General features: G+C 36.5%; 1 pseudogene; it reads right to left on the reverse strand.

The window, feature by feature from the left end:
- Nucleotides 1–11,675: 11,675 nt before the first annotated feature.
- LOC103729633 lies at nucleotides 11,676–12,558 on the reverse strand (annotated as a pseudogene).
- Between the last annotated feature and the right edge of the window lie 2,042 nt (nucleotides 12,559–14,600).

Genomic DNA, 14,600 nt, shown 5'->3' on the forward strand with positions numbered 1-14,600 from the left:
GGAGCATATATTAATAAATAATTCTGGAATTATGAATGAGTTTACATTCTTCAGCTCATAACTCCAACCCTATACTTTATTTTAATGCGAATGAGAGATGGAGAGCTTTCACATTGGAATACTATGCAGTTTTAAAATACTGAAAACTGAAAATGATCTAAACATTCAGTATCAAAGATACTTGGGTAAACATGATCATTATAAATTACTACCAAATTATACTATAAATATCAAACACTAATGACATAAAAGATGAAGCATTTACATAATTTTAGAGAATCAGAAAATATTAAAATTACTCTTATTCATAGATATTTTAAATATAATTTTTCAATACAGGCAAGAATGTATAAAATGATAGAAATGGCCTGGAGAGCTGGCTCAGTGGGTAAGGTGCTTGCTGCACAAACGTTAAGGACCTGACTCCAGATCCCCAGGACCCCTGTAAAATTGGGCATGGTGGTGCATGTTTATAACCTCAGGTCTGGGGAGGTGTGTGCAGATACAAAAATTCCAGGCACTTGCTGACCAGCCAGTTTAGTTGAAATGAGATACAGGCTAGGTGAGTGACCCTGTCTCAGAAAATATGGTACAGAGTAACAGAAGCAAAGATCAATTGTCATCAACCTCTGGCTTCTGCATCCACTCACAGATGCATGCATCACACATACTCACAGAGATCACAAACACATGTACATATACATACATTTAATTATAGAAATCCATTTGCAATTTATAGCTTACACCTATTTTGAGAATATTTACAATTATATCTCAAGGTTAAACCCAATACAATTTTCCTAATTTTATAATTTTATGTTCAGATATTGCATTAGCTGAGGAAGAACTAGCAGACTAACATAGCAAATAACAGAGTTTTTATATTAACTTTGTAAACATTCAAAACTATAAGACAGATTGGTAGTTAGGATGGCTTTAAAAATGATTTTTCTGGGGCTGGGGAGATGGCTCAGTGGTTAGCAGCACTGACTGCTCTTGCAAAAGACCTGGCTTTGATTTCCAGCACCCAAATGGCGGATAACAACCATCTGTAACTCCAGTTCCAAGGGAATCTGACACCTTCTTTTGACCTCAGCCAGAATTTTATGATGTGATTGCACTTACATACATGCAGGCAATGCACTCATACATATAAAATAAAAGTAGTAAACAAAATACTTTTTTAAAAAATGTTTTTTCTAGAAACTGAGACAGGAATATTCAGATTCATATGTACACTGTATAAGTGCATGTTATTTGCATTTGCATATACATTTTTAAATACTTTATTGTAAAAAGGAATATGTTAAATCACATTTGTAGTTGCCATTTCTGTTAAACACTTTTTATTACTGATTTTGATTCACGATTATTATTGAGCAATGATGTTTTATTATTTGTCTATCTTGTAAAGTCTATTCACCTACAAGTAACATTGGGAATGTGTTCTCTAATTATTGTTAATATTATTCAGACTGTATGCTCTGCTGCTTTCCCTAAATGTGTACATGTAAATAGATGTATAGCTATATAGCTACACAGACAAATTATGATAAATATGGATAGATAAATGATTGATACTTAGATAGATAGAATAGGTAGATGATAGCTAGATGGATGGTAGAGAGAGGTAGACAGATGATAGATAGGTGTGGGCTTTTAAAAACTGTGCCTCTTCCATGTTACACTGATATCCTTTGAGATGGGCACCTGGAAAAACTTTTTTTCTGCACCTTTATTGCTTTACTTTATGTTAAAAAACAGTCACAACAGGGAACAGTAACCCAATTCAGAGCATCAGCCACTTAGGTATTTCTCAGATCTGAGATGAGAGCCTAATGCTATTTATTACATCAGATACACAGAAGGAATATTAGTGAACATAATTAAAAACAAGTGATTCTGTTTTGTGTCTTCATTTACTCTTCTTCAGCTTTAATTTAAAAAAGGGCTTTTTTGTTTGTTTGTTTCTTTGCTTGTTTGTTTTGAAACAGAGTCTCCCTCCAGCCCCAGTTGGTCTGAAATTTGCTCTGTAGTCTTCACTGTTTTTGTCTCACAGATGCATCTTCTCTGCCTCCTCCCCAGTGTGTGGGGTGAAATGCGTGTGCCACCAAACCCAGTTCTTCGACTTTACTTTTGCTCGTATCTTTTATTATTATGTTCTTGGAAAGTAATATATATTATTTCTTTCTCAGTAAATCTGTGACTGGTACTTTAAGATGTAAGTTTCCCACATTATTTAAACAGTATTATTTTATAGCCTCAGAAAGTTTTAGTTTTAAAATTGAATACATTAAGGTATGAGAACACTGGAAAATATAAATGGTAAATGAATAATATACACAGGGAAAAAAGCAAAGAGTTATTAAGATCTACTTTTAAAATAGTCCTTTATTGAAGTTAGACAGAGAGAATGAATTATGCATAGTTTTAATTATATGTGCACAGCAAAAAATTAAGCTCACAGAAACAGAGTAGAATACATGTTACCAGAGTCTTGGAAACGTGGGGCAAGAGGATAGATGAAGAATGTTCAATAAATATAGGAAAAATGTTGGGTAAGAAGAATGCATTCTACAGCACAGTAGGTTAACAGGAATTGAAAAAAAATTAATTATCTACTTAAGAAAACCTAAGAGATATGATCTTTTGCTTTTCCAAATACACAGAAATGATAAATATTTAGGGTTAAATACATACTAATTACCTGATCTAATCATCACACATTGGCCACATATACTGCAGTACCATACTGTAGTTCATACATGTATTAAAATATTTGTTAATTAAATTAGAAAGCAAAAGTAGTTGATAAATATTAGTAAAGTTCTATACATGTTGAGTTATAGTCCATGCTTATTATTTTGATGTCTCAATAAATTACAAATTCTCTTCTGCACCCACAGTGTACTATGTGGAATATATATTACTTGGTATATTTCTGAGTGACTTGGATTTAGGTTTGAGATAAAAAGTTGAACTTGGGGTTCTAGTCCACTAGGCCTGAGGTAACAAGTAAGTTCTTATAATTCCCATTAATAAAGTCATGGACTCCTGTATCCAGATCTCTCTTCACTGGACCCTTAAATGTCACCTGCTGACTTCAGGTTCTACTGGTAGTTTTATTCTCTTCCTCATCCCTTGACCTTGGTACTGGATGAGCTATCTGAAGGTCAGAAAGGCTATATAATCAGCCAAAGTTTATACATTAACTATAGACCAATATCTGGCATAATTCTCCGTGACCTGCCCATGACATTCATGCTTTCTGCACTCATGACATGACATTCTCACTGGAAGACAACATCTCACCTAGGATCCGTTCCTGGGTAGCCAATTCAGTATGTCAGCGAAGTGTGAGAATTCTTTGTCAGTCTTTTTTCAAATCAACAAGAGGCAGAGCACCTATGGCACTGAAGGTGGAGCGGGCTCTCATTGCTTTTCAACCTCTGTCTTCAAGATGGTCTCAGGAGAAAAGAAAAATGAAGAAGCAGGAGAGGAACTTCACCCTTGATTTCCAACAGGAGTTTCTACTTTCCCTGTGACATCATGAGTCCAAAGTTTAGATTCTCAGTTCTCTCGGGGTTTAGAAAGTTTCTGGCCACATGATTTTCCAGAACACTTTTGTGACCTCTCTGTTTACAAAACCTTTGTTTCTCAAAACACTGAGAATATTTGTAAAAACTCCTTTAACACATCTAGGGTTAATTAAAGAGACTGCCTTTAGAAATCATAGTCAAGGTAAGATACTGTTCAATAGGGATGAAAGTCATTGCTTTTTGGTAGAGTTTACAAAAAATAATGCTGTAATAAATACCAAACATAGCAGCTAAGATCTATGGAAAAGCCAGAGGCGGTGGATGTCCACAAAGAAAAAAAAACCTTCCAGACTCCTAGTCAGTTACTCATATAAACTCACGGCAATGGTGACAGCATGCACAAGTCCTATGATACCTCAAATCAGACAAAATTCCAGTATAGATGTGGTGAGATAGGTGAGAAAAATCACAATGCAATGAAAGAAATTTTGACAACGGATTGTTACTGAGAGATGAAGAGAGTATAGTGCAGATATGTCACTCTTGGTGGGCCCAGTAAATGGACCCTCAATGAAGGACATGTGGGAAAACATATAGGACTTTATAGGCCACACTCTATATAAAAGAGTATACTAACTTGGGTGTGGTAATGGGAGGTGTGGAGAGTCGAACAGATCAAAATACCATCAAACTGTATTGTATAATAATTTCAGATTGAATTTTTAAAAATTAAAACTTAAAAGTTAAAAAAATATTATTGGGGGGACAGTCCCTAGAGTAATACTGTTCTTGCAGATAACTGGATTTTGGTTACAAGCACCCATATCAGGTGGTTAAATAACCACCTGTAACTCCAGTTTCAAGGGATCCAATACCCTCTTCTGGACTCCACTGTCAACTGCACTCACATTCACATACCCCTACACAGACACACAGACATACACAAAATTAAAAAACAGCAGAGAAGTTGTAAGTAAATGTGTGGAACTTTAAACAACCATCCTGAATAAGATAATCAAATCATAGGAAGTTAAATATTACACTTTCTCTCATATTTAAATGTTAGCTTTGTCTTTATGTATATATGTTTCATTGGGAATGTTTTAAGTGGGGTTAATAAGGGACCATGGAGAAGGGGGAAATCTTCATGGGAATGCAAAAGGAATAAAAGAACAGTGACATAAGAGAGGGATAGGGAATAACAGAACAGGAATTGTTAAATGGGGTAGGGGAAGGGAGGGGAGCTTAGAGGAGGGAATTTTTGGAGGGAAAACTAATACTAAAGACCTTTGAAAATGCAATATGGAAACCTCCTACTGTGGATTACATATAGATGATAGATGATAGATAGATGATAGATACATAGAGAGATAGATAGATAGATAGATATAGATAGATAGATGATAGATAGATAGAAAGATAGATAGATAGAATGATAGATAGATGATAGATAGAAGATAGATAGATAGATGATAGATGGTCCCTCGTTGCTGCTGGTTGGATAGATGATAGATAGATAGATAGATGTTAGACGATAGATAGATGATAGATAGATAGATGATAGATAGATAGAAAGATAGATAGATAGAATGATAGATAGATGATAGATAGAAGATGATAGATAGATGATAGATAGAAGATAGATTGATAGATTGATGATAGATAGATAGATAGATAGATAGATGATAGATAGAAGATAGATAGATAGAGCTAACTAATAAGGGGGCAGGGGCAACAATCAAAATAGACACCTCATCTTTGCAAATAAATGACATAGTACCAGGAATATATTACCTCTCTTTGTGTTGTCATCCAGTCAACTCCCTTAAACACTTAAACATTATTCTCATTGCCAATACTCTTTTTGTCCCCCCAGAACTAGATGGTAAGATCCTATTGCTCAAGACCACAGAAAGCTGAGTTGCAACATATGGAGAAATCAAGTGGCTACTAATCTGGAAGCTTCATCCCTACCTGCTAGCTTTCATACTGCTGTAACTTACTATGCATACCCCAGAAGAGAAAAGCACTCATCAATCTTACCCAGCTGTGAATTCAGTAATATATAATGATGGAACTAATCAGATATGCCCTCTAGAGAAATAGTGGCATGACTGCTAGGAGAGTAACCAGCCACCCACTACCTGGATTTAAGGCCTGCTCCAGGAGATGGAACTCAAACTGGCATCTGTGCCAGGTTCAAGAACCTGTGGCTACATAGGTCATAGACCCTAGGAGAGAGCCTAGTACTAATATTCTAATTAATGGACATAGTATTAAAATGACTCCTAATGACTTATTGCTTTGTCCATTTATTAGTGCATCTCCTTAACATTCATTAGGAAAGCTACTGATTGTAGTAGAGAGCAGTTGTCACAGAGACCTACAACTGGTCATCATGAAAAGAACAAGAGCTTACAGAGTGCACATCACCAACATGGACAGCGTTATTGCACTCCTCTCAACAGGTTTGAGGGATCATCTGGGAAATGGTAGCTGGAAGACTATAAGAGTCAGAGGTGGTGGGTGACAACAAGGAAACAGCAAACCCCAGATGGCATATCAGTTCACATATGAACTCAGAGTAATTATGACTGTATGCACAAGACCTATTCAGACTCAAGTCACATAAAATCTATCTATTGATATTTGGCTGCTGTTGGAATTGGAATAGTAAGTATTCTTTAATGGCTTGACACTTGATTGAACACAATCTGGGAAAAGTTCTTAATCTTTTTAAGCAATCCGAATTTTGCAAACTAAGGACGTGCATTAAGGCATTTCCACATATGCATATGATTTCCTCTTATCATATTTGTGTCCTCTGCTGTTCTTACACCCTCCATTTTTTCCTTCCTCATAACTAGTTTCTTATTTAGTTTCATGTCCTATCTTCCCTTGTCAATATATGTTATGTGAAATTGGCTTAATTTGGTGGCAATTTTGATATCCAGTTCTGTCCATTTTATGCCAAATAAAATCTTTACTTCATTATGACTGAATAGGACTTTACAGGGTGTAAATGCTACATTTTATTGCTGACCTGACAATGTGCAGCTAGACTGATTCTAGAATAGGCCGATGGAGGATAAATAGTATAAATTTGGGCATGCAGCTATCTTTAAACTCACTTTGACTATTTAGATATGCACAGAATAATAGTGATGGTTGTGTTTTTATAGAAATGCTATTTCTAATTTTTGAGGCACTCCATAGTACTTTTTACAGGAGATAGAATAACTCCCATTTCCTCAAATAGTGAATAATAAACAATGGTGTCACCACATAAAGAATTTTTGTTTATTTCCCTAATAATAAGCATTTTAACTGAAATGGGATGCCATTTTGATTTTATTCCCCTAATTATTATAGGTTGAATTTTTTTTCATATTATAATGGTGAATTATTTAATTTGAGAAAAGTACTTATTAATTTTCATTGTGCGATTGTTGATCAGATTGATTGGTCTTTAGCTTAATTTTTGGTTCCTTATGTATTTTGATTCATATCAAAAGTCCTATTTGATAAATACTAAAGGCTGTTATCCATATGGGGCTGTCTCTTTGTTCCGTGGACTGAGTTTTGGCCAGGCAGAGCTTTGTATCAGAGGCACTCTCATTTGCTAATTCTTGCTCTTTCTTCTAAGTTACGGGATTCTTACTTAGAAAGTCATTACCTCTACTTGGATCTTAAAGGGTTCTCCCTATTTTTTCATTAGGAGTATAAAATGTTCAAGCCACATATTAAAGGTTTTAATCTGAGTTGATATTTATACAGTGTGAAAGTTTAGAATCTAGCTCTGTTTTGCTACATGTGGATATCCAGTTTGCCCACAATCATTTATTTACTTTTTCATAATGGATATATTTCTTAAAGAATATTTTTATTTCATTTTATTTTCTTTAAATATTTCTAAAATATCTTTATTAACTATTTGAGAACTTTATTCAGTATATTTTATCATATTTCCCCTCCTCCAACTCCTCCCAGATTCACCCCCACTTCCCTACCCACCCAACTCCAAGTCCATCTTTTTCTTTTCCCTATTGGCCAATCTGACTGGGGTAAGATGAAATCTTAAAGTGGTTTTGATTTGCATTTCTCTAATTCCTAATAATGTTGAGCACTTTTTAAGGTGCTTCTTAGCGACTTTTATTTCTTCACTTGAGAACCATCTGTTTAGGTCTATCACCCATCTTTTTATTGGGTCGTTCCTCTTCTTATCCAGTCAGATTGGCCAAGATCAAGAGAATGAAAGACTCCAAATGCTGGAGAAGATGTGGAGAAAGAGGAATGTTCATTCACTGCTGTTGGGAATGCAAACTCCTGCAACCACTATGGAAAGGAATGTGGATAATCCTCCAAAAACTAAAAATGAACCTACCATATGATCCCGTGATATCACTCCTTGATCCATACCCAAAGGACTCATCATACTCTAGAGATACCTGTACATCTGTTTGTTGCTGCTCTTTTTACAATAGCTAAGAAATGGAAACAACCTAAATGTCCCTCAGCTGACAAATGGTTAATAAATATGTGGTAATCTACTCATTGGAGTTCTATTCAGCAGTAAGAAGAGATGATAGTATGAAATTTGCAGGTAAATTGATGGAGATAGAGAGTGTTATAATGAGTGAAGTAACAAAAATACAGAAAAGCAAGCAGCATATGTTTTCCCTCATTTGTGGATTGCAGCACCAATCCCTTATAAGTGAGTAAATAAATTCTGATGTAACACCAAGAGCCAGGTAAAAGTAAAGGATACATGGAGTTACAGGAAAAGAAAAAACTTGAAATGGGGTTAGTAGGGAACAGATGTTATCTGAGGGAGGTGGAAAAAGTGGGAGCAATCTGCAGGGAGGAGAGGAGTGAGGGAGGTACATGCAAGGGACCGTGGCGTAGGGGAACGAAAGAAGCCAGGAACGGAAAGATGGCATGAGTCTGGAGGTATTGGGGGGAGGATGGGGATAATGGGGGCACTGTGACTAGGAAGGGAAGGGGGAGGGAGGCAGGACAGGAGAATTAAAGAGTAGAGGTGAGTGAATCTCGGGGGGGGGCGCAAGGAAACCTAGAGGGAAAAGCGATGGACTAGAAACCCTATAAGAAATGCAGTTAGAGTGTTTGAACATTAGTGGATATCTGTACCTAGGAGCTGCTTGAAAGGGAAGTAGTGTGAGACAGAAGAGACCTCCTTTAAAGTGACAAACATGCCATACAGCACTCATCAAAGAAGCTTCTTTTTGTATCAGATGGAGGCCACAACAGTGTTGCATATCTGGTCAGGCATAGAGAACATACACCTGGGAGATTCCTAGTACTAGTTGGCACCTCTGCAGTCGAATCTCTACAACCATGGCTCATGGAACATAGCAGAATAAGGGGTAGAAAGAGGGATAATGCACCCCTCAACTCCCACCAGTGAGGCTTCCTTGTACATCAGAGTGCAATGCACACAGAAGGCCACAACTGGCCATGTTTCAGAGACTAAGACACTGCACAGTGTAGTATGGGACTCCTATATGGAACCTTCCCTATCCAGCTCAGGGATCAATGTGGAAGAGGAGGTGGAAAGGTTCATGAACAGAAGGAGGTGGAGGCTTCCAGGCCACTGAAGGTTTTGTTAGGTGCACCTGTTGCAGGGTGGGATCGAATGTGGGACCTGTGTCAGCTCAATTAAACAAGGGCCAAAGGGTAAGCGAGAAATAGGTGGCAGGCCAGCACTAGATTGAGAACTATTTGAGACTGATTGCTGCTGGTTGAGGGAGAGTATGACTTACATAAAACCACTGGATGGGCTGACTAGACTCCAGTCAATGCATTTACACTGAAGGACGTTTGGTTACAAACACCTGAATGAATAGGATTCAGCATATATGGTAGAGTGCATGAGTGAATTGCCTTCATGTATGCAAGTGCACTCATGTCATACAACACCCACAGAAGTCAGAAGAATGCATCTATTTCCCTTGGAACTGGAGTTACAGTCAGCTATTAGCCACCATGTGGGTTCTGGGAATGGAACCTAGGTCCTCTGTAAGTGCAGTCAGTGCTCTTAACTTGCTAAGCCATCTCTCCAGTGTCTCTATTATATTTTTATCAGTAATTACTTACAAATAATTTACTCCTTCTCTGTCTTGGTGTGACTACCTGGGAAATATGTCCTCTTTAGGTTTCAATAATCTTTCTATTTTTTCTTTGATATTCTGCTGATTATATTGTATCAAGTTTTATGGTCTTATTATTTATGAAACACAAGTTTCAGAATTTCCTTTCTCTGTTGGCATAGCTGTCCATCTTAGTGGATGCCCAACTTCCTTCCCTTCTAATTTCCTAGTGATTCACTCATTTCAATGAAGACACCAAGCCATGACATGTATCTCTGACATTGTTCTGAGTTTAATCACAGTATCAAACACACTTAGAGAAACTAAAGGGCACATAGTTAAATCAGAAGACTCCATCCTTTGATCTTTACCACTGTACCTTACTTCTAATTTCCTTTCTTGTATGGTCTGCTGGTGTGTGGTTATAGAAATGGTAAACTCTACATATGTATCGATGAAACTAAAGAGTACAGCTTGCCACAGTTCTAGGTCAGTGTTCATCATATGGGTTAAGAAAATTCTATCTTCTTGTTAAAATTTAAAAATCAAGATGAGTGCTATCCCAAAAAAATATGAATGAAAATATATTCTGCAAAACAAGTGAAATGCTGTTGGAGAGCTAGGATAAAATATATGCTTGCTGTTTTTTTAGAATAGTTTTATTATTCCAAAGAGAGGCAACTTTTAACACATTTTTCCAAAAATAACTTGAAGCAGGTTACATAAAAATATATATAAATATATACAATGAAATTTAAGTGGGGGGAAGTTGCAATAAGAAATCAAAGACCAAAGGATTTGCCAACATGGGGTCAACTTTGGTGGAATAATGGTTTCCATTAACTCTGTTCTTTTTTTTTTTTTAATCCTAACTAGTTTATTGGACTTGCTTACAGAGCATAAGTTGAGAGTTTGTTTACAGAAGAGTGGGTGTCATCTGCATTTAAGGCTGAGTTGAAAAGTCCACATTCAAAAATAGATCCTGTGACTTCAGGACCCTTCATTCTCTTCTCTAAACAAAAACAAGAGGTGGTCCAGAATATTGTTACAGTGTTGAGCTCTGTATTAAAATAACACTCTATATTTTGAGACTGAGCCTAAAAAAAGACACCTAACAATGCTCAAACTGGAGGATTAAAATTCCTAAAGTACTTAGATGTATTCATTCTTTCCAAATCCTTCTTCGTGCTTTTTTGCAATCCTGTAGTTACTTGTCATTTTATACTTTAACCCCTTGATGGCAATTAGAAACATATACTATGTAACTCAGACCATTATAATCACTGGGGTCCCAATATGAAAGGGCAAATGTAACCCCTTCTGTTTCAAGGATTACAACCGAGGAAACTGCAGAACAGAAAATCCAAGAAATATTTCTGGAGTATAATTTTTTATCATTAATCTCAACAATACAATCTGGCTGTATAAATATAAAATAAGCCAATAAAAGTGAAAAAAGAAAGAATTGGAAATTATGCTTTTCCTTTGCAATGAGGAGATCTGAAAAAAAGTTATAGGAAGACAGTCGAAAAAATCATTTAGAAGTGTTTGTTGCAGTACAGAGAGGTAGAATTGAAGATATAATACTAAACTGTGAAGGTCCATACAGTTCAGAATATTGGTGTTATTTTTTAGTTCTGCCTAGAGTCTTGTGAGAAAGAAGACACATTGTAAAATATCTTGGTGCAGTTTTGTGAAAACTATACATTAAACTGATTAGGCAGATGACTACGGTATATTTTAAGAGTCACTGTGTCACCCCATTTAGCTTGAAACATGTTACATAGACCCAGTTTGCCTCAGTTCACAGAAATCTCCCTGCCTCAGCCTTCTGAGTTATAAGATTAAAGACATGAGCCAGCACTACTATCCACTATGATATCTTGATCTGTGGTTCTAAATTTAAAAGATGGTCTTGCATCCTCTGACCAAAAGAATTGGAACTAATGTGAAGAGCAGATCTCCAATGGATTTGTAAGAAATAGTTTTTCTTAGCATATCACTTAGTGACCACTCTGGGTGCCCTGTTTCATCCAAATTTTTTTTCAGGGCATTTTCTACCTCTGCTAAAAATCAAGGGATTTAGCATTGGCTCAATAACAGTAAAGGACACAGCCATGGCCTTGTCTATGGGATAAGTCTCACATACAAAGAAATACAAGGTACAAAGAACAACACAACTACTGTGAAGTGGGAAATACATGTGTAGAGGGCTTTGTGCCTCCCTTCAGAACCATGAGATTTCAGGGATCAGAGGATGACCACAAGCCATGAGAATAAGGAAAATGGTGAGACACATCACCCTACTGTTGAGAATGACTAAGAGACCCAGAATGTGGGTGTCCATGCAGGTCAGTTTCAACAATGGAAACAAGTCACACATAAAATGTTCAACGACATTGTTGCCACAGAAAGGTACTTGAAGCATGAAGAGAAGCTGCATGGTTGCATACATGGATCCCCCAACACAAGCTCTTCCCACCATCATGCCACACACCCGAGGACTCATCATGGCTGTGTAACACGTGCAGAAGTTTACAGATGGTCACATAGTGGTCATAGGCCATCACAGTGAGAAGGATGATACCCACACCACCAAAGAAATGCTCTGCAAAGAGCTGTGTCATACAGCCTTCCAAGGTGACTGTAGCCCTCCCAGAAAAAGAGTCCATAATCAACTTTGGAGCAATGACAGATGAATAAGTGATATCCATGAGGGACAGGGAAGTGAGGAAGTAATACATGGGAGATCTGAGGCTCTGACTTATAGTTATAGTTACCACGATGAATAAATTTTCCAATAGTGTGGCCAGGTACATGATGAGAAACAAAGCAGAGAATATTTTCCTAAGTTCTAGATTCTCTGTAATTCCCAGAGGAATGAATTCCATCACATTGTGTGGATTCTCCATTTGATGTGTGCTGGTGAAAGCATGGAATGTCCATGAAGGGTCTGGCAAGGGAAGGGCATTATTAATGAGCAATCATGGAGCATACTGGGCTTTATTCTCAGCCTGTCCAATAATCTACTCACGTACAATTCCATCCAGTGGTACAAAACCCAGCAATGACCCATCAAAGTCTAGCAGAAGTTTCAGTCCTAGTAATTCCACAATAGCTTTGCCATTCATTGGTGAAACTCGTTTTCTATTAGGTGCTTTCTGCTTGAACACATTGAGAACTTTGTGTCATCTGTTTTATTCATATTTATTCTGATAAATATATTATGTAATCAATTATCTTTGATTATTAGTGGTAGGAGAGAACAGGTAAATTATAATCTAGTTTCCACAATCTTGGCTTCATTTTGTGTCCTTCCTTGTCTTATTTTCCTCAATGCTTTCAGACATTCATGAAGAAAAGAAAAGAAAGAAAGAGAAGAAAATTATACATGCTCACAACCTCTTGAACATCTTCAGGTTCTGCTGTTTGTGAACATGAAGTTAGAACAGTGAGCTTCACTCATCATTACATGCACCATCATGTTTGGAGAACATAGATTTTCATGTACTCATGCCATGTGGTCACCAAACATTTTAAGTGTGCTAGTTGAAGACTCATGAGAAAGATCACATATCAAGTCCTCTTCTTTTATAAAGGACAACGCTCTTTTCTTACAAACCTTTGCCTTCTAATATCAGACTATTAATATCATTATAATGTTGGTGATGTTCAGTGTGTTTGTACTATGCCCCCGGAATGAAATGCCCTACAATTATTTTTTTCATTTTAAAGATTAGTGAGGATTAAAGTAGTAAGGAAAAAAATGACACCATGATCCCGCAAATAATAACTACTGAATCAAAATTAAACTGTAGCATTTTCTGATTCCAAAACTATAATAATGATAAACTATAGTGGTTCTTCTAGGTTTTTACTGAGTGCTTGACATCAATAATATATTATACTTTATTATACAATTTAATTTTCATAATCCCCTGTGATAGATTTATGTTCCCTGTGGTTTTTAAAACAATTAAGCAGTAAAATTCAGCAACTATTCTTCAAAAAAATGCAAATTATATATATTGGATTATATGCATATATTCTAATCGTAAATCTAGAACATGCAATCATTAAATTATCAAGTATTCTACTCATGTTTCAAACATCCTTAATAAGGAAATTAAACCTTGGGTTTATTTTACATGTTTCAAGTATTCATGTTTCAAACATCCTTATTAAGGAAATTAAACCTAGGGTTTATTTTACCACTCCCAGAAGCCCATCTACAACTTATCTAGTATCCCTTCACATGAGCCTAAATCAGTTCTATGGCATAAAATGTGTTATCAGAGGATAAAGCAAAGCCTTTATCACTTCTTCATCACAACTCACGTCTTTGTTTCTGGTTTTACTTGTGAAGCCCAGAGATGAAAGGAAGGATTCCAAGTGATAATGAAATGCCAATTTATCAAACCTCTTTTATTTTGTTCTTATTGCATTCGGCTAGGTCTGTTACATGTGTTTATTTCTCCTACCATATGAGATGAGTACTAGTAAAAATTCATCTTGAGAATGAAGACACTGAGGTTTAGAAACATTAGGTTATATAGGAATAGAACTTTATGGATAAAGTGCTTGCTGTGCAAGCATGGGGACCTATTTGACACCCAGAACCCAAGCAAAAAATTGCCAATTTATCAGACCTCTTTTATTTTGTTCTTATTGCATTCGGCTAGGTCTGTTACATGTGTTTATTTCTCCTACCATATGAGATGAGTACTAGTAAAAATTCATCTTGAGAATGAAGACACTGAGGTTTAGAAACATTAGGTTATATAGGAATAGAACTTTATGGATAAAGTGCTTGCTGTGCAAGCATGGGGACCTATTTGACACCCAGAACCCAAGCAAAAAATAAAAGTTGACTGCTTAGGTACTTGCTTATAGTCCTAGTGCTTTGAAGGCAGAGACAAGTGGACCCCCGGGGCTTAAAAATTAGCCACCTAGC

The sequence above is a fragment of the Nannospalax galili genome, unplaced genomic scaffold, assembly GCF_000622305.1.
Source record: "Nannospalax galili isolate Female #2095 unplaced genomic scaffold, S.galili_v1.0 scaffold593, whole genome shotgun sequence".
In the NCBI taxonomy this organism is placed as follows: domain Eukaryota; kingdom Metazoa; phylum Chordata; class Mammalia; order Rodentia; family Spalacidae; genus Nannospalax; species Nannospalax galili.